We start from the raw sequence: 19,421 nt of genomic DNA, 5'->3' as shown, positions 1-19,421 counted from the left end.
CAATATGAGTGAGTTTGATGTTCTGGAGCATGTTGATATTAAGGGAGAGGAGATGTTGGAGTTGTTAAAATACATTAGGACGGGTAAGTCCCCGGGTCCTGATGGAATATTCCCCAGGCTGCTCCACGAGGTGAGGGAAGAGATTGCTGAGCCTCTGGCTAGGATCTTTATGTTCTCGTTGTCCACGGGAATGGTACCTGAGGATTGGAGGGAGGCAAATGTTGTCCCCTTGTTCAAAAAAGGTAGTAGGGATAGTCCGGGTAATTATAGACCAGTGAGCCTTATGTCTGTGGTGGGAAAGCTGTTGGAAAAGATTCTTAGAGATAGGATCTCTGGGCATTTAGGGAATCATGGTCTGATCAGGGACAGTCAGCATGGCTTTGTGAAGGGCAGATCGTGTCTAACAAGCCTGACAGAGTTCCTTGAGGAGGTGACCAGGCATATAGATGAGGGTAGTGCAGTGGATGTGATCTATATGGATTTTAGTAAGGCATTTGACAAGGTTCCACATGGTAGGCTTATTCAGAAAGTAAGAAGGCATGGGATCCAGGGAAGTTTGGCCAGGTGGATTCAGAATTGGCTTGCCTACAGAAGGCAGAGGGTGGTGGTGGAGGGAGTACATTCAGATTGGAGGGTTGTGACTAGTGGTGTCCCACAAAGATCTGTTCTGGGACCTCTACTTTTCATGATTTTTATGAACGACCTGGATGTGGGGGTAGAAGGGTGGGTTGGCAAGTTTGCAGACGCCACAAAGGTTGGTGGTGTTGTAGATAGTGTAGAGGATTGTCAAACATTGCAGAGGGACATTGATAGGATGCAGAAGTGGGCTGAGAAGTGGCAGATGGAGTTCAGCCCTGAGAAGTGTGAGGTGGTACACTTTGGAAGGACAAACTCCAAGGCAGAGTACAAAGTAAATGGCAGGATACTTGGTAGTGTGGAGGAGCAGAGGGATCTGGGGGTACATGTCCACAGATCCCTGAAAGTTGCCTCACAGGTAGATAGGGTAGTTAAGAAAGCTTATGGGGTGTTAGCTTTCATAAGTCGAGGGATAGAGTTTAAGAGTCGCGATGTAATGATGCAGCTCTATAAAACTCTGGTTAGGTCACACTTGGAGTACTGTGTCCAGTTCCGGTGGCCTCACTATAGGAAGGATGTGGAAGCATTGGAAAGGGTACAGAGGAGATTTACCAGAATGCTGCCTGGTTTACAGAGTATGCATTATGATCAGAGATTAAGGGAGCTAGGGCTTTACTCTTTGGAGGGATGGAGGATGAGAGGAGACATGATAGAGGTATACAAGATAATAAGATGAATAGATAGGGTGGATAGCCAGCGCCTCTTCCCCAGGGCACCACTGCTCAATACAAGAGGACATGGCTTTAAGGTAAGGGGTAGGAAGTTCAAGGGGGGTATTAGAGGAAGGTTTTTTACTCAGAGAGTGGTTGGTGCATGGAATGCACTGCCTGAGTCAGTGGTGGAGGCAGGTACACTAGTGAAGTTTAAGAGACTATTAGACAGGTATATGGAGGAATTTAAGGTGGGGGCTTATATGGGAGGCAGGGTTTGAGGGTCGGCAGAATATTGTGGGCCGAAGGGCCTGTACTTTAAGGCCCTGTACTGTAAATTAAGGTGCAGCAAATTCCTAAAACATAGAACATAGAACATAGAATAGTGCTGTACTATTCTATGTTCTATGTTCTATGTTTTAGGAATTTGCTGCACCTTAATTTCAGAGTACAGCAGAACATGTTAGAAACATTTGGAAACTTGGCAGCTTGTGGTGAGAATAAGGTTAACATTTGAAGTCAAAGGTCCCAGCATACTTGCGATAATGTCAGTGTTTTTGTGCATTGTACTCTACTTTTTACAATAGTCTGTACTATTAACATGAGGATTGATTTGCTGGAAATTACATCAAGGACTTACACGGTTAGTTTCTGTACAATGATTGACACAATAGTCATTGTACAGTGTGATTTGGTGCCTTCCCCTTCTGAATGCAAGAAGGGACAGATAGCACTAAATTATAAATAATAGCCTGAAGCCATATGGTACATTCGTTTCCAGAAGTTAGTTCAAGCATCAATGCTGCCAGGAATCGCATAACCATTGCACAGAAAACTATACTATTTATTGATCTATATAATCCAGTTCCTCTAAATTAGGAACAAGTGTAATGTTAAATAAAATAAAATCACTTTATTTTTCATATCAAAATGATACTTTTGATGTACCGTTATAAATAAAGCTTAAGGACTTAAGAGTCATGCAGTATCTTGGATATGCCATGTCAGACACAAACTGGTAGTCAAGGTCAAAAGAATTACGGAAGACATACGTGTATCTCAGACAATTCAACCAAACAAATGTGAAACTATCGGTGCTTTTACAAAGAATATTTTGGCATTCAGAAATTTCTTTTATATATTTTTATAGTTCTTTATTAGATTTATGCAATAATTCTGTTTGCTCTGCTGAATATACTGAGTAATGTACAGTGTAAACTAATGGAATGGTTAATGATTGTGTAACATTAAACTGATAAGATTTTTAGGGGTAGTGATTATTTTAAACCACCCTTTGTCTGGGATATAGTGCAAAAAAAATACGTTTTGTCATCATTAATCTTTGTTCAGCCAGATATCATTCAAGTGATGCCAAATGTAAAGTGCCAAAAAATATTTTCACCAATGCAAATTACTACCTTTGCATTAGACTTCACAGCATTTCTCACTCGCAATATTTCTAGTGGAGTAGTGCTGACAATCATTGCGCTTGACATTTGTGTTTCCAATTTCTGGCCAGTTGCCTGTGGACATGCATTATACTTATTACAAAAGAAAATACTTAAAAAAATTAGTTTTTCCATTACATTTAAATAATCAGATGTGTATTTGTATGTAGATTAATTTTCAATTTTTTCTACGTTTTCTCTTTTTGAATTTCTATTAAATGTGCCCCTTCAAGCAAGAATTCAAGCAGGTGATCTTGTTCGAGACCTTGGATTAGTTCCTATGAAGAAGCATGCCAGAGGAATTGACTTTTTCTTTGACTTTATTTTTTCTTCCTTTTGGGAAACTCCCGTCTTTATTTTGTGCCTGTCTGTGGTGGCATGGTGGAAATTAGTAATATGCTGAATTGGAAATGACATGTTTAAATCTGTGTTTTGGCATTCTGTGCCTTAGAGCACAGGGACGTTACACCATAATAGTATTTCTGTGTTTTATGTGTTAATATTCTACGATCAGTTTTACTGTTTAGAGTTTAGCCAATCTTGCTTTTTAAACTGCTTTTCTGATGCAGGCAACAACTTGCATGTGGTGAAGACATTACTTTCTCAATCTACCCTCACCATCTGGTGAAGTAATTTTCTCAACTGGTGTAGTGAAATTTAATTCTGATCTCTAAACAATTGAAAACATAACAGAGTCAATTTGCCTTTTCCCAACAGAGGTGCATATTTGTACAAAATTAGATAGTAATATAATTTGTATGTCAGTTTGCTTAGTGTGATGATTATTACACATTTAAATGTTAAAACTGACACCAATCAGTATGGACAATTGTATAGAATTTTTTTGACACCAGGAAAGATTTGCTTTTCAGCTAAGCAGCAGTCAACATTTATGGATACACCACTTTCTGTTGACAGCATAAGTTGGCAATCAAGAAGACATAGTTCTTGCCTGTTTTCCCACAAAAGAGTAGAAGGAGAATGAAGAGAATAAAAAGAGGCTAGGTCTGAAATCTCAAAGGCCCAGTAATATTTAGTTTACCTTATTCTACCAGCTCTGATCACAAGTCAGTTTGAGTCCCAGTGCTACAGACCAACTAATAACTGTTGCAGTTCTCAGATACTGGATGGGTTAAACTGTGTTACAATGGAAATAGTCCACTGCCATTAGATGCTACACCGTGATCTGTTGGAATTCTTGGAAGAAATAACAAACAGGATAGACAAAGGACAATCGGTGGATGTTGTACATTTGGATTTTCAGAAGGCCTTTGACAAGGTGTCACACATGAGGCTGCTTAACAAATTAAGAGTCTATGGTGTTACAGGAAAGATACTAGCATGGATAGAGCATTAGCTGATTGGCAGGAGGCAAAGAGTGGGAATAAAGGGAGCCCTTTCTGGTTGGCTGCTGGTGACTAGTGGTATTCCATGGCGGTCTGTGTTGGGACCACTTTTTGCGTTATATAATCAGTGATTTGGATGACAGAATTGATGGCTTTGTGGTCAAGTTTGTGGCTGATATGAAGATAGGTGGAAGGGCAGATAGCTTTGTGGAAACAGAGAGGCTACTGAAGGACTTAGACAGATTAGGATAATGGGCAAAGAAGTGGCATGTGGAATACAGTGTTGGGAAGTGCCTGGTCATGCACTTTGGTAGAAGAAATAGAAGCATAGAATATTTTCTAAATGGAGAGAAAATTTTCAAAATCTTAAGTGTAAAGGGACTTGAGAATCCTCATGCAGGCTTTCCTAAAAGTTAATTTGTAGGCTGATTCAGTGGTGAGGAGGGTAAATTTGATGTTAGTATTCATTTTGAGAGAACTAAAATATAAAAGCAAGGATGTAATGTTGACCCTTTTATAAAGCACCTTTGAGGCCTCACTTGGAGTAACTGTCTGAGGTGAAATTGGCGTTGTTGTGCTTTTCTCACTTTACAATCGGTATGTACAGACCACATGAGGGCCTTGGTGATACATATGCCAAGGATCTTAAAAGCTATTCACCCTCTCAACCCCAGATTCATTGATGTCAATCGGGGTGAGCCTGTCTCCATTCCTTCTGTAGTCCACAACCAGCTCCTTTGTTTTTGCGACATTGAAGGAGAGGTTGTTTTCTTGACACCACTATGTCAGGGTGATGACTTCTTCTCTGTAGGCTGTCCTGTTATTACTTGAGATAAAGGTCAATCAACGTAGAATCATCTGCAAATTTAATTAGCAGATTGGAGCTGTGGGTGGCGACAGTCATGGGTATACAGGGAGTAAAGGAGGGGGCTTAGGACACAGCCTTCAGGGGCTCCTGTGTTGAAGGTCAGAGGGGCACCAGCCTTGAATCATCTCATTTCCCGAGCCATGAAAATTCCAGCACACTGAAGGCGCACTGGTCTTCCAGGCCACATCCTTGGGATATCAAAAATAAATTTGTGATAATGGCAAAAAGTAAATTAAAATATAATGAAGTCCTGTCATACCACCTGCCGGCAATCTGACAGGAAGTCTCGGATCCATCTGCACAAGGCAGGGTGAAGGTCGAGGTCTCTGAGCTTCTTGTCAAGCTTGGAGGGAATTAATAGTGTTGAATGTTGAACTGTAGTCCAAGAACAGCATTCTCACATAAGCATCTTCTTTCTCCAGAAGTGTAAGGATGGTGTTGTAGAGCTGTGGCTATTGAGTCATCTTTCGATCGGTTGGGTTGGTTGGCAAATTGTAGGGGTCCAGTGTGGGTGGTAGCATGCTGCAGATGTTGTCCTTGACTAGCCTGTCAAAGCATTTGCTTATTATTGAGGTCAGTGCGACAGGATGCCAGCCGTTCAGACATGTTACCTTGGTCTTTTTAGGTACAGGAACAATGATGGCTGGTTTGAAGCAGAGGGCACTCTGAGAGAGGGAAATATTAAAAATGTCTGTAAACACACCTGCCAGTTGTGCTGCGCACATCCTGAGTACCTGCCCTGGGATGCCGTTTGGTCCCGCCACCTTGCGACTGTCCACTCGTTGGAAGCGGCTACGTACTCCAGCCTCAGAGACTGATCAACCTATGCTGACTTAGATCACCCAAGTTTATGTGCACAGGAGATTTTTAAGTTTGCAGTTGCAGGTAGCAGGTGCATACAATCTTCTCTTACTAGAGAGGAAAGAGTATTAATGTATTTCAAATGTATCAAGGATGGATAACTGCATGTAAGTTCTGACTACAAGTGTAAGAGTATTGGTGTCCGTAGAAGCAGTAGTGCTTGTGATGGCAGATGTGGTCTATTGTAATTTTAAAGTATCTTGATATCAGGATTTATGTGCTAAATATAACTCAACAGATTCATCATCATCTGAGGAAAGAGATACTGGGTAATGTTTCAATATAGATTCAATAGGTACATTGTCATTGTAACATCAGAGAAATATATACAACATACATCCTGAAAATCTTTTTTCTTTGCCAACAACCATGAAAACAGAGGAGTGCCCCAAAGAATGAATGACAGTTAAACGATAGAACCCCAAAGCCCCTCCCCCCATGCACAAGCAGCAGCTAGGCAAAGACCCCCCTCCCCCACCAGCAAAAAAAGACATCGATGCCCTCCACTGAGCACTCAAACGCCCAGTAAAGTATCAATAAAGACAGACTTGCAGTACCCCATAGACTACTCGTTCACCCTGTAATTTGACATACCACAGGCTTTCTCTCTCCTTAATAAGGGTAAAGGAGGTGTCCCCGTTTCACAGTGAGAGGGGAGACATAACAAACAACTCGCTTATTTACGATGTTAAAAGTCTGTTGCGTCGCTTTTCCCGAGCTCTGCTCTCAGAGAGCTCAGGTCTCTGGACACGCAGCCAGCAGCCAAACTACTGTATCCGGTGTTCTGTGTTTTCCCATGACGTCTCAGTCCGGGGCACTGGTCTGGAATCAGCTCATTTTCAGAGCCACGAAAATCCGGCACACTGAAGGCATGCTAGTCTTCCAGGCCCCATCCTTGGGATATCAAAAATAGATTTGTGATAATGGCAAAAAGTAAATTAAAATAAAGTGAAATAATCTGATATAGTTTCTCTTGTGTAATCTCTTAACTTATTTTCACTATTTTTGAACATTGGTCTTGGCCTTAAAGGTTACATTAGTCAAACTGTAATTCAAAGAGATAATTCTATGAACGTTTTATAATGGTAAATTTGTTACTTACTAAAAACTGCACTGATGAACAATGGTCTGGAGAAACAGGTTGATCATTTCCTGTGTCCTCTCTTTCTCCTCTCTTACATTGTTAGCGGGGGGCACATTTGCTACCTTCCAATCTGCAGGAACCATTCCAAAGTCTTTAAAAGTTTGAAGGATGATAACTTTCAACTGTACATACTTAGAAGTTCAGTAGGAGTTGTCTGACATGTTGAGCTTCCTTAATCTTCTAAGGAAGAAAAGATGCTGGTGTGTCTTCCTTGCAATTGCCTTTGTGCTGGGCCCAGGACAGTTAACAAATATGTTAACGCTCAGCAATTTAAAGCAGATGACCCACTCCACCACTGGTCCCCCAATGTAGACTGGTGCAAAACTTTCAGATGCAGATTATCTAACTGAGAAAAAGTATGCATGTTGGCATATCTTGCTGACATAATTATTGCAATGTTTCCCACTTTGAACAGTGATGTACAGCAGTGGTTGGATTCAGTGATCACCTTTCTTTAGGAGGCAGGAAACCTGTCAGCATTAGTTAGCTTCTGCAGATATACAACACTAATGAAAGCACTTGCGCTTATAGTTTAGAGAAACAAATGCAACTTATTTCTCTTAAGGCACTTAGACCAGGTGTACTTGTACAGAATTCTCTGGGGCCAACATTCAGTACTATTTTAGTGGATTATTTTTTTATGGCAAAACAATTTCTAGCTGTCAATACACACACATATTGCTTATATGTACACTTTAGAGAACATTACAAGTTCTAACATTTTATTATTTTTGGAGATGTAGAACATTTTTGTGATTCCAATATTAAAAATCTTCACCATTATTTAATTAAGGCTTGCACAGAAAAATATCAAGTTAAAATATGTTGTATGGCAAGAATAATTCAAAAATGATTTGAAAATCCAGCATTTTGAATAAGAAAAATTAGTTGTGGAAAGAAAACTATTGAAATCTTATCAAAGTATGTGATAGATGAGGCCAAGGTAGTGAATGTTGTGATGTATGAGGGTAGGGCAATGGATGTTGTCCATATGGACATTAGTAATGCCTTTGACAAGGTCTGTATGACATACTAGTCTGGAAGGTTTGATCGCATGGGATCCAGAAAGAGGTAGCTAATTGGATTTATAATTGGCTCAATGACAAGAAGTAGAAAATTGGTACAGTTCTGGTTGCCCTTTTATCAGGAAATATATCACAAAATTGGAAAGAGTGCAGAGAAGATTTGCAAGGATGCTGTCAGTACTTGAGGGCCTGAGTAATAGGAAGAAGCTGGGTAGGTTTGAACTTTATTCTTTGGAATGTAGGAAACTGAGAGGTGACTTTATGGCAGTGAATGAGATCTTGAAGTTATAATTAGGGTGAAGGCATATGGTCCTTTTCCCAGGGTATGGGAATTAAAAACTAAAAGACATACCTGTAGTTTAAGATGAGAGGTGAATAATTTAAAAGGGACCTGCAGGCAACATCATGCTGAGGGTCTTGTGGAATTATGGAATTAGATGGCGGAGGAAGAGTCTAAGGCAGGTACAATAATAACATTGATAAGACATTTGGATAAGTGCAGGGGTAGGAGAGGTTTAGAAGAAGGGTTCCCAACCTGGGGTCCATGAAACCCTTGTTTAATGGCATTGGTCTGTGGCATAATAAAAAGGTTGGGAACCCATGGTTTAGAGGGATATGGGCCAAACATGGGCATCTGAGACTGGATAATCATAAACACAAGAGATCCTGAGATGCTGGAAATCTAGATCGACACACACAAGATGCTGGAGGAACTCAGCAGATTAGGCAGGACTACAAAGGAAGGGGGAAGACACCAGAATAAAAAGGTGAGGAAAGAGGAAGGAGGACAGGTTTGAAGGTAATAGGTGAAGCCAGGTAGGTGGGAAAGGTAAAGGGCTTGAGAAAAAGAAATCTGATAGGAGAGAAAAGTGGACCATTGGAGAAAGAGAAGGAGAAGGGGAACCAGGGAGGAGGTGATAAACAGATGAGAAGATGGGACTAGCTTGTGCACCAAGGTCAACATAGATGACTTGGGCTGGGGGGCCCATTTCTATGCTGTATTATTCTCTGATACTACGTATGTGGTATTTTCCAATTAGCCCAGTTGTTATATGTCCTCTGTCTGACATCTATCTTTACATACAGTATACATTTAGAAAATAGTGCTGATCTGGCATTTCTGACAGATTGGAGGTCAATGTTCCAGCAAATGTCACTCATTTTTTTCACACAGCTGAACACGTTCTTAGTAACAGGAAATAACCACCTCACTATTGGTATTTCACGGGATCACCAACCATGCTGGTTGTTGATTGATTTCCAACAGCTGTTGCTGCAATCCTAAAAGGTATTGGTGCTCTCTAGCATTTGTCAAAATCAGTCAGTTGCCAAAGTAATTTGACTTGACCTTGAGGCTTTTGGATAAATCAGTTTCTCCTAGATATGGATGTATTAGGAGCCATTCCATTTGCCAGATAGCATGATGAGGTGCATGAGCAGAGACCATACCAGGTTGCAGGAGGATGAGGGAAAAAAGTTTGAATTTATCATATCAAAAAAGGGATATATATGGAGTAATTCCCATGCCTGAACATGAGTAACTTCAATGTTATAACCATTTTCCCCATCTCTCTAGTCTAGACTGAGATTTAAAAAACACGCATTGAACACTGCTCGGTGCTGTAAAATAATGTTGCTAAAACACATGAGTTCAGGTACACATGTATCCCATCCATCACTGCGTTTGGGCTTGCAGTTATTATTGATACTCATGCGAAAATAGAATACAGATCCTGATTTTTCTGATTATTAATGGGTATTAATGTGATGCGGAGCATTGGGCACAGAATTTCTTCAGTTTCATTGAAGATGTTTTGCTGCTGTAAAATTGTACCACAACAGATATCCCAGAAGGAACATTTTATTTTGAAGACGCCTACTGTATGTTCAGCTATTGTTCACTGATTACAGCACTTCAATACTATAATTGCTGATTTCTACACTCCCTGATCTGGTACTCAACACTTTCCCTTGCAACTGGATCCCTGACTTCTTGACCGACCAACCACGATCAGCAGGACAGCCACCAACACCTTTTCCATGATTATTCTCAACACTGGTGTCCCACAAGGCTGTGTCCTTAGCCACCTACTTCATTCCTTAGACAGTCATAACTGATTAACCAGATTTTGCTGTAACCCAATCTACAAAATTACAGATGACACTACCATAGTGGGCCAAATAAGAACATAAGAAATAGGAGCGGGAGTAGGCCATCCGGCCCATCGAGCCTGCCCCACCATTCGAAAAGTTCATGGCTGATCTGTCCGTAAACTCAGCTCTATTTACCTCCCTTTTCTCCGCAACCCTTAATTCCCTTACTATGTAAAAACCTATCTGTTTCTTAAAAATATTTAGTGAGGAAGCCTCAACTGCTTCCCGGGGCAGAGAATTCCACAGATTCACCACTCTCTGGGAAAAAGAGTTTCTCCTCATCTCCGTCCTAAATCTTCTCCCCTGAATCTTGAGGCAATGTTCCCTAGTTCTAGTCTCACCTACCAATGGAAACAACTTTCCTACTTCTATCTTATCTAACTCTTTCAAAATTTTGTATGTTTCCATAAGATCCCCTCTCATTCTTCTGAACCCCAGAGAGTATAGTCCCAGGCGACTCAATCTCTCCTCATAGGTTAACCCCTTCATCTCTGGAATCAAGCTGGTGAACCTCCTCTGCACTGCCTCCAAAGCCAGTATATCCTTCCTCAAGTGCGGAGACCAGAACCGCACACAGTACCCCAGGTGCGGCCTCACCAGTACCCTGTATAGTTGCAGCATGTTCTCCCTGCTCTTGAATTCAATCCTTCTAGCAATGAAAGCCAATGTTCCATTTGCCTTCTTAATAACCTGTTAAACCTGCAAGCCAGCTTTTTGTAATTCATGAACAAGCACTCCCAAGTCCCTCTGCACAACAGCATGCTGCAATCTTTTACCATTTAGATAATAATCTGCTCTTCTATTATTCATTTCAAAGTGGATGATCTCACATCTACCAACATTGTATTCCATCTGCCAGACCTTGGCCCACTCACTTAACCTATCTATATCCTTCTGCAGACTCTCCACATCCTCTGCACAATTTGCTTTTCCACTCAGTTTAGTGTCATCAGCAAATTTTGCTACGCTACACTCAGTCCCCTCTTTCATATCTTCAATGTAAATGGTAAACAGCTGCGGGCCCAGCACTGACCCTGCGGCACCCCACTCACCACTGACTGCCAACCGGAGAAACACCCATTTATACCAACTCTCTGCCTTCTATTGATTAACCAATCCACTATCCATGCCAACACACCTCCTCAAATAATGATGAGCCATAGTATAAGGAGAAGATAGAAATTGCATGTGTTATGAAAGCAACTATCATGAAAGCAATATCAGCAAAACAAAAGAGCTGGTCATTGAACACAGGAAAGGGAGTAGTGCACATGTGTCTGTTTACATCAACAGCACCAAAGTCAAGAAGGTTGAGAGCTTCAAGTTCCTAGAAGTGAACAACACTAATAGCCTATACTTATACAAACAGGTAGGTGCCATGGCCAAGAAAGTGCATCAGCCCCTCTACTTCCTCAGGAGGCTGAAGAAATATGGCATGACCCCCTTAACCCTCAGCAATTTTTGGACATGTCTCAAGAAGCATCACTTCTGGATGTACCTTGGCTTGATATGGCAACTGCTCTACCCGAGACTATAAGATACTGCAGAGTTCTGGACGCAGCTCAGCACATCATGGAAACTAGTCACCCATCCGTGGACTCTTTCTGCAGTTTTTTCTGCCTTTGTAAAGCAGCCAATGTAATCGAAGACTCTGTGCACCTCAGCAACCAACTTAAATTTACAAAATTTACCAGTTTACCATTTTTAGTTTTCTTTGTCTTTGCTACTTATTTTAATTTTATACAGCATCCATAACTTCAAACTATAACCCTTTGGATTATAAGTCAGCACATCCATATTGATATCACTGCTAAACCTTTAATCCATTATCACTGTCATTTCAGTTGATAAGTTATAACTTTACAACAATAGTTATGATAATTTTCGATACCCATTCTTTTTCTATTACATGACTAAACTTGTTAATTCTTTTAATACTTTGGTCATAATTTAGGTTACATTTTGGATTGTAATTTAAATACATCTTGACTATAATTCTCTACTCTAATTTGTAGTTTTTGACTACTGCTTTTTTTGAATGTGCTTTCCCCATTTAGGTGTACTAAGTTTACCATGCTCTTTAATCCAGTATTTAACCACATAAAATTAGCTATCGTTACTGTTTCATTACCTAGAATAATCATCTGTTATTAGTTATGATTGGACTATGAATACTAGACACCATCAAACTAGCATTTTAGTTTGGTGTTCAGTGTAAGCTGGAATGCATGAGTAAACTTTCCATTAACCACAAGAATCCTGCAGCTGCTGTGTGAAAGAAAATGCTATTTGGGCCAAGTATTTTGTTAAACCAGCAGTGGTACTTAAAAATTATGTGAGATTAAGCTGGGTGATAGGTTAAAAGTCTGTAATATAACTTGCATGACTGCATTCCAGCAAAATTACATCTTTTAGCAGATGCGTATTTTTAATAGGATTTGATCATTTTGTTCTGTGATAAGCTGTTAACATGTGGACTTTATAACTTAATTGTAATAATTTGTCAGATTCATAAATCAGTACTTTATCTCTATTGTCTCATGCATCCATTAAGTTTAGAACAACCAAAGAAATGGCTTGTACTCGGCAAAATAAAACCCCAGTTATAATTGCACAAAACTAATGAGTGCTTGTGTGTGTGTGACTCAATGAGACATATCTACCTATTTCATTTACATATCAGTACAATTTGCTGGCTACGTGACTAAGATTATACTGAGATGCAAATCATTTTAAAATCTTGGTAAATGGGGATATTTTGCATGCTGCAAATGTTTCAATTACTAAAATAGGGCAGACATGGTTTAACCTTTTGGCCATCAAACAACTTTGGAATGTGATTCAGCCACTCTCTGCAAGAAATTTTGTACAGGATTAATGATATTATTTGCATACACATGCAATACAATAATAATAAGTTAACAACAGCTTAAATTTGTCTGTTACTTAAGATTTTACCAAAGTAATTGAATCTGTTTGCGTTCAATAACAATCAGCATTTATTTGCAAATAATATGCTTTCAATTGCCAAAGATCAATTTAATTATTCTTTACATTTTCCTAATTTCACCATTCTAATGGAAGATGAACTGATTTTTTAAAAAGTGCATTTTAGCTTTACTGGTATTTCGTGTATAAATATCATAAGGTCATGAATAAATCATCTTGAGTTTATAAATCAGAACTTGGATAACAGTATCTCTTTTGTTATCCTGCATAATATGGTATTGTACTATTAGTTGAGTAATACAAGTCTTTAAAATGGCTGGTTAGCACTATGGAGTATTGAAAATGTTACACCAAGGCTTTCTTAACTTGCTGGCTGCTCTTCACTGGTGATTTCCTGACTTTGCTCCAACAATGGATTTCTCATGGAGTCCAGTGAGGTCACTATAATTCCCTAGTAGCTACAATATATTGGGGCATCTATCCTGTGCAGAAACAGTTGAGTCCATTCATTAGAATGAAGAATACCCACAAGGATCTTGGGGAGGTGTAAGTAATTGAGTTTGTTTAAAATGTATTAATTATTTAGTTATAAGTTTTTTTTTAAGTTTTTAACTATTTTAAATATCAATTACCCAATTGATTTTAATAGTTTTTAAATGTCTTGAATGGTTCTGAATATTAGATGTATTCAGGAGCATTTAAATTTATTGATCAGTATGATACTCACTTATCTGTTGGATTACCTAACCCAAGTTCATCATTTTAGCCATTTGTCATTTGTCCTTATATTCTGAGAGGTGAGCCATCATGGCACATGCAGGTGATGGCATTACATTCTGCTATGGCTTTGGATTGTGTAACAAGACAATAGCAGTAGATCCAGAAATTTTTAAGTTCAAGTTTACCCAGTTGTTGTGTGTCAATATTCCAATAATATTTGAGTAATATTGTGTATATAATGTCTGATTAAGCATTCTTGTTTGTTTAAATAATTAATTACAGGCTATATTTGTAAAAATACGTTACATGCATATGACATCACTCTATCATGTGATACATATGCGCCTTGCTTAAAGACAGAGTTAAATCTGCGTTCCTGGACTCCTGTGTTATGCTTTGAATTAATTTAATGTTTTGAAATTACGGAACTTAATATTGGTAATGAGGTGCTTTTAGAACAAACCTGAGGTGGCTACTGACCTGTTCAAGTAGAGTGAGATATTCAAGGTAATAAAAAACAGTTTAGTGCAACCCAACACATGGAGGGACAGTCTTCAGAAGCAGGGCCGGATTAAACTAGTGCGGGGCCTGTAGCATATGTTATAAATGGGCCCTAAATTTGAAAAAATGCACATAAGTATTAAAACATAAATTATTTACTTGCATAGTAAAGTAATTCAATTTTTTCATTTGCTGTAGAGCCAGATAATACAACAGATGTCTGACACTTCATTAATAGTATTACTTACATGTAGGTATCAATTTCAAATGTCAAAAGTAAAAAAACTACAATTTAAAAGTTACATTTTCCAGATTTAACAAGAGCGAATTTGTTGATGATACTGGAAATGTCTATTTCACACAGAAGTTCATGTTCAATGCTCATTAGAGTGAGATTGTTCAATCTGTTTTGACCCATGGTGCTCTTTAGTTCACTTTTAATCCTTTTCAGTTTTGAAAATGAGCGTTCTCCACCGCAGTTGGTAACCATCAGTGACAAACAGATGCGCAAGGCATTTTCTACATTTGGAAAACATGATTCCAAAGAATTGTCAGTTATCAAACGGTACAACTGTAGCTCTACAAGGTCTTGTTTGGCGCCAATATGAGAAGCAAGATCAGTTTTCAACAGTTCAGTAAACTGCACAAATTCTTCATCAAGACTTTCTTCCAGATCTTCTGGATATGATTTAATAAGATTTGAATACCTCTTTATGATCTCTTCAGGTGTAAATGACTGTAACCGATGAAGGAATCCAAAAACACCATTCACCTTTAGATAAGCTTTCTGCCTTTTTGACAGGGCAGAAAGCAAGCTGTCAATAATGGCAAGAAATGTCTGGCTTTTAAACTTCTGAGAAGGTGTTTGAGGTTCAACAAGTGGATCAAGAGTGCTGCAACCACTGAAATCATCATACGCACGATTTTGCTTGTGTTTTCTTCAAGTTTGCTGTTGATAATCTTCACACTTAGTCAGATCCTTGGCTTTTTGCTTGATGTCTGGAAAAAGTAGACCGCATAACTTGAATATATCCATGCAAGGATTCATAGAGTGCACAAGCTGTGTTCAAGTCTTAGCCAGAAGATTGCAAAGAAGCACTGGACATTTGAAAACGCTGTAATACTTGATCCCACAATATGCCCATTATTCCTATTTCCGCCTTCATCATGGTTGAAAGTAGTCCACGAACCTGTTGTTGACACTCTGCCTTCTGATCATTGTTATTTGAAATGTCATCCAAGACTTGTTTTATTGCGGAAAAGCTGTGTAAAAGTGCTTTTGTTGCATCTACACGAGCTGACCACCTAGGATCTGACATTTTTTTCACAGTGGGCAAACGAGCACCACCATCAGAAAATGCAGCAGAAAGGAGATCCAACCGATAAGTAGAAGCAGAAAAAAATATGTACAGGCTTTCTATAAATTGAAAGAAAATTAATGCTTCTTGACAACATTCAGCAGCACATTTTCCAACCAAATTTAGTGAATGTACAAAACATGGAATGTAATCCGCAAACTCAATCAGCTCTTTAATTCGTGCTTGTAAGCCACTATACTTACCACTCCTGTTGCTGGCATTGTCATAACTTTGACCACGGCAGTCCTTTATATCAATGTCATTTTCTTTTAAAAAGTCAAGTGAACTTTGAGCAAGCTGTTCAGCACTATGACCTTCCATATCCAAAAACTTCACAAATCTTTCAACTGGTCCAGACGGCAAAACATAGCGCACAGTCAATGTCAACTTCCAGTAGCGTAACAGCGCACGCTGCAGCGGCTTGGGAGTGTGGGAGATAGCATAAAAGTCACCACGACACAGCAAGGAGCCAACACACGCCTGCACATACATACCATGCAGCTCTCCCAACATGAAAACAACAGCATTGCCAGATCGTCGTGAGAATATGGTGAGATGCCGATTTCACCAGACTGCAGCTTGCAAGCATTTAGTGCGGGGCCCTCGAAAATGCGGGGCCCGTAGCATATGCTACTTTTGCTACTAGGTTAATCTGGCCCTGTTCCGAAAGGAAGACAACGATTGAGTTTTTTTAAAGTCAGAAAACAGTAGAATTCAAGGTTCATAAAGAATGAGTACCAGGTGATAATAATCATTAAGAAAATCATAAATGGCTGGCTACATTGGAAAGATTGGCAAGTTTAATTACACTGTGTAACTGGCTCATGTATACTGAACTATTGGAACAGTATTTTGAAGAAAATGAGAAACGAGTGTCAGTTTTGGTAAGTGCATTAGGTTTAAAAGCATACAGTTTGCTTCAAAATTTGACTGCTTCAACCAAACCATCAGAAATTAACTTTGCTGCTATTGTAAAAGTAATACAGGAACACTTAGAACCAAAGCCATTGTTGATTTCAGAATGCATTAAGTTTCATAAGTGGAATCAAAACGAAGGGGATTCCATTTCAGCGTACATGGCAGAATTGAAGAAATTGTCTAAACTCTGTCAATTTGGTAATGGGCTTAAAGATACACTAATAGATTATTTAGTTTGTGGAATCTTAATAGAAAGCAATCAGAAACGGATACTAACTGAAGCACAGCTTATATTTAAACGAACAGTGGAAATCACTGTTTCAGTGGAAACCACAGGCAGAGGTACAATTGAGTTGCAGTCAGGAGTGAAAGTGAGCGTGAACAAAATTGCAACATCTAAACAGAAATGCATTTGGCTGAACAAATTCTGTTACCGTTGTGGCAGGGGCTCACGCACACAAAATAAGTGCAGATATAAAGGTGAAACTTGCAGAAAATGCAACAAAGTAGAGCACATACAAAGAGTATGTTAGGAAGACAAAATAAACAGATTACGCAGAGAAGAGAAAAAGATAAAAAATTCAAAATGTAGTTCTTAAAAAAGCACTAATCTGCATGTTGTTGATGGGGGAAGAAATCTAATAATGATGAGAATGACACAGAATTGTGTAGTGTGAAAGTTATCAACAGTCAAGCAATAGGGCTTATGCCAGAAGTGAATAATAAATTCTTTAAAATGCCATTCTTGATGTTAGGTTTTGCTTTGTAGGAAGTAGTGGCCTGCAAACCTGACAGAGCTGACATGCATATGATTCCATCTCTAATCTTAGTCGGAATTTTTCTTGCCTCCTAAAATAGCCTTTTTTTCAGTCATATCTAGATTTCTTCTATAGCTCTGGATCACTGATTTTGAATGCCATAGATCTAGCCCTCAGTAGACTATGGATCTCCTGGTTCATCAATGGCTTTTGGTTTGGGTTTGTCTGGTGTGTTCTCGAAGACACAAATTCATCCACACAGGTCTTAATGAAGTCGGTAACAGCTGTGGTGTATTCATTCTGAGTTGAAGACGTATCCTGAAATATTGTCCAGTCCTCTGACTCAAGGAAAAGCTGTAAGTGCTCTTCTGCCTCCCTTGACCATGTCTTCTTGGTCCTCACCAGTGGTGCTGTTGTGAGTTTTATATTAATAAATTATCCCTTTCTTTTGCTGACTGGGTGATGTAAAGGCCAATGACAATTAATGTCAAATCAAATAATGAAGACAAAGTAAGACTTACTGTTAGATGAAACTATGTTAAAGTTAAATTTTTTAAAATAGCCTCAGTATTGTGAGAGAATGCTCTCCTTTCAGGTTTAGTACATTCTAATGAAAGTTTATTAAATTTCTGAACAATTTGCTTGAAATCTTCCTGATTTTGGTATTATTATTGTTTATATGTAGTTTGTGTATTTTTCATAACTGGATTCTTTATTAAATAAACTTGCATATACGTTTGCCTTGGTGGTGTGGCTCTGTTGGTAAAAAATGAAATTAAATCATTAGAGAGAGGTGACATAAAGTTGGAAGATGTTGAATCATTGTGGTTAAACGGCAAAAAGACTCTGAGAGTTATATACAGATACCCGAACAGTAGTAGTATACATGTTACAATGGGAGATAGAATATGCATGCCAAAAGGGCAATGTTACAATAGTCATGGGGATTTCAATATGTAGTTAGATTGAGAAAATCAGGTTGGTGTAGGATTACAAGAGGGGGAATTTCTAGAATGCCCCTATGAGATGGCTTTTTAGAGCAGCTCGTGGTTGATCCCACTAGGGGGTTCAGCTATTCTGGATTGGGTGTTGTGCAATGAGCTGAATTGATTGGACAGCTTAAAGTAAAAGAACCTTATGGGCAAGTGACCATAATATGATCGAATTCACCCTGAAATTTGAGAAGGAGAAGCTAAAGTCAGATGTATTGGTATTAGAATAGAGTAAGAGGAATGACAGAGGCATGAAAGAGGAATTGCCTAGGATTGATTGGGAAAAGAACACTGCAGGGATGATGGCAGAGACATCCCTGCCAGTGTTCTTTTCCAATCAATTCCATGGCTGGAATTTCTGGAAGCAATTTGGAAGGCACAGGATATAAACATCCCAAAAAGGAAACACATTCTGAAAGAAAGATGACACAACCATGGCTAACAAGGGAAGTCAAAGACAAAGAGAGGGCATATAATAGACCAAAAATTGGTGGGAAGTTAGGGGATTGGGATACTTCTAAATACCGATAGAAAGTAACTAAAGTCATTAAGAAGGTAAAGGTGGAATACGAAAGTAAGCTAACCAACAATATTAAAGAGGATACCAAAAGTTTCTTCTGATACATAAAGTGTAAAGGAGAGGCAAGAGTGGATATTGGACCGCTAGAAAATGATGCTGGAGAGGTAGTAATGGGGGACAACAAAATGACGGATGAACTGAATAAGTATGTTGCATCAGTCTTCACTGAAAGACACTAGCAGTATGGTCGAAGTTCCAGGTGTCAGGGGTCATGAAGTTTGTGAAGTTACTATAAGTAGAGAGAAGGTTCATAGTGAATCTGAAGGTAGATAAGTCACCTGGACCAGATAGTATATACCCTAGAGTTTTGAACGAGGTGGCTGAAGAGATTACGGATACTTCATACTTTCTTGAAAAATATAAATTGATGTCAGCAATATTAAGCTATCCATGCAATCTTTATCCTTATTTACATATACACCATAAGACCACATTCAGTGACACACTTCAGGCAAATGATTGTATCCTACAAATCCCTTTTGTTTATGGGCAATTACAACATTGAAATTGTGA

At 39.0% G+C, this 19,421-nt stretch overlaps 1 protein-coding gene across 2 annotated transcripts in view; it reads left to right on the top strand.

Annotated features, from left to right (window-relative positions):
* Nucleotides 1-19,421, top strand: part of gas2a (growth arrest-specific 2a) — a 152,718-nt gene that overhangs the window by 24,667 nt on the left and 108,630 nt on the right. The gene's annotated exons all lie outside the window — the stretch shown is intronic.

The sequence above is a fragment of the Mobula birostris genome, chromosome 11 (genome assembly GCF_030028105.1).
Source record: "Mobula birostris isolate sMobBir1 chromosome 11, sMobBir1.hap1, whole genome shotgun sequence".
NCBI lineage: Eukaryota > Metazoa > Chordata > Chondrichthyes > Myliobatiformes > Myliobatidae > Mobula > Mobula birostris.
Note: the sequence above shows the minus strand (reverse complement) of the source record. Positions and strands in the feature narration are given on the sequence as shown.